Source organism: Amphimedon queenslandica, unplaced genomic scaffold, assembly GCF_000090795.2.
Source record: "Amphimedon queenslandica unplaced genomic scaffold, v1.1 AMPQUscaffold_11065, whole genome shotgun sequence".
NCBI classification, from domain to species: Eukaryota; Metazoa; Porifera; class Demospongiae; order Haplosclerida; family Niphatidae; genus Amphimedon; species Amphimedon queenslandica.
Window position 1 is genome coordinate 6,162 of NW_003548690.1, and position 2,147 is coordinate 8,308.

General features: G+C 36.5%; 1 long non-coding RNA gene across 1 annotated transcript; it reads right to left on the reverse strand.

Annotated features, from left to right (window-relative positions):
- Window positions 1-919: 919 nt before the first annotated feature.
- Window positions 920-1,452, reverse strand: LOC109589646 (uncharacterized). Its single transcript, XR_002188840.1, has 2 exons — window positions 1,300-1,452; window positions 920-1,156 (listed from the first exon to the last, which is right to left on the reverse strand). It is a non-coding gene; the product is annotated as an uncharacterized LOC109589646 (long non-coding RNA).
- Window positions 1,453-2,147: the final 695 nt, after the last annotated feature.

Genomic DNA, 2,147 nt, shown 5'->3' on the forward strand with positions numbered 1-2,147 from the left:
TAATAATAATAATAGAAAGGAAAGACTTGTGTCTTTGAGACATAATGAGATTCGTGACCCTTTGTGTGACTTGTCATCTATCGTGTGGAGCAATGTTGTGAGAGAGCCCATTATACAAGAACCAAATGCGACTACTAACTCAGAGGGTCTTGTTGCTGATATGGCTGCTCGAGGTGTCTGGCAGAGGCAGTGTACTGCCATGTTTGATGTCCGAGTAGTTGACTCTGATTCCCCCTCTTATATCAGTGCTAACAGGACCCCTCAAGCTGTCTTAGCTACTGCAGAGAATGATAAGAAAACAAAATATGTTGCAGCTTGTGAGCAGTGGCGGATCTGGGTGCAAGTTAATGGTAGGGCCAGGAAGTGGGTGTGTCCACTTTTCAACCAGTTATTTTATGGTTATGCATCTTTTGGCCATTTTTATGATGGGTTTCAACAATTTCCTCATCTATGCTGTGCTTATAATGCTCTTCAAGCACTTGTAAGTACTCTGGTGTGGCTTGTGGTTTGCTTTATCAAAACTTGAGGTAGGGAATTGTTTACATTGAATCTAATGAATCTCATTACTGACTTCTGATGCCCGGGCCTTGGCCCGTCTAGGCCCGGGCCCAGATCCGCCACTGCTTGTGAGTCCAACCACTGTAGTTTCACTCCACTGTGTTTGACAGTTGATGGTGTTATGGGTAGTGAAATGAGATCCTTTATTGATCGTCTAGCTGACCATCTTTCTGTTAGATGGGATCTACACTACAGTGTGACTGTGAACTGGGTTAGAACTAAACTGTCCTTCGCTCTACTTCGAGCAACCAACTTATGTATTAGAGCAGGGATATAATAGACTAACGTAACCGGGATTGGTTACGGACCGGAAGTCAATTATCAGACTCTGTTATTATTCATTAAATTAATGGCAGCAATCAATGGCATCTTAGCAAAATGGCTGAATGTAAATTGTTATAACTAAAAAACCAGCAACAGGGGAAATTCAAAAACAACTTTAAACAATGTAAAAACATGTAAAGGGTCTCTTTATTGTAGTTTCATAACAATAGAATGTAATCTATTCTCCTGAGAGGTACGCAAAAGTCATACCATGGCAAACTGGTTTTTCTTGAATATTTCCTGAAGAACACTCTGGAGAAACAAGAGAAGTTTCCTAAACAATGTAATAAAGTAAGTAGCAACATTTAATGACAAAAATACATTCATTGAAACAAATATTTGGGCTACAGAGGTACGCAAATGGAATTTTAGCCGTAAATTGAGGATTTAACTAATTTAAAACAAATATTAACTTACGATAACCTATCAAAACCTTAAAGCTGCCATTATAACTTTGCAGTAGATTTTTCATAAAGCTAAATACATTTTTTAAAGAGAAAAGAGCAACTTCATATTCCAGACATTGACAGCCGCCATCTTGAAAATCATAACAGAGACTGCAAAAAGTTTTTATACACAAATGATGCGCTCACGTGATCCCGTTGCCAATCCCGGTGACGTTAGTCTATTATATCCCTGATTCGAGGCACTAGATCTAAGTGAAGAGGGATGACTATCGAGGATGGGTTAGGCGTCAAGCCATCTCTATTCTTTTACTAAAATAACAATGACTTAATTAACCTATTATTTTCCCTACTAAATTAATTTTACCAATTCTAATACTTTATTGTTGATGTTTCTGTTGCCTGTTTGTTATAACAATAATAATGGTAATAATAATAATAATGATAATAATAATAATAATAATAATAATAATAAGAAATATCAAGAGTTGAAACAAGACATGATTAAGACGTGGAAGTTGAAGAAAGTGGAAGTGGTGCCGGTAGTGGTTGGTGCTCTGGGTGCAGTAACCAATAATTTTGAGAGGTGGATAAAGAAGTTGGGGATTAAGGTTCGAGTGGAACATCTACAGAAGACAGCTCTATTAGGAACAGCGAGAATATTGAGGAAGCATATGAGTGCCGAGAACTAGAACATCTAAGTTTATTTGTTATAAACTGATGAGGAAGTGTCTCAATTATAAATTTAATTGTGTGGTTTATGAAATAATAATGATAATAATAATTTGTAAAATTATTGGTACATGTACAATAATAATGGTACACTATAAGATAACTTGTCTTAAATTGTGTATACAATAT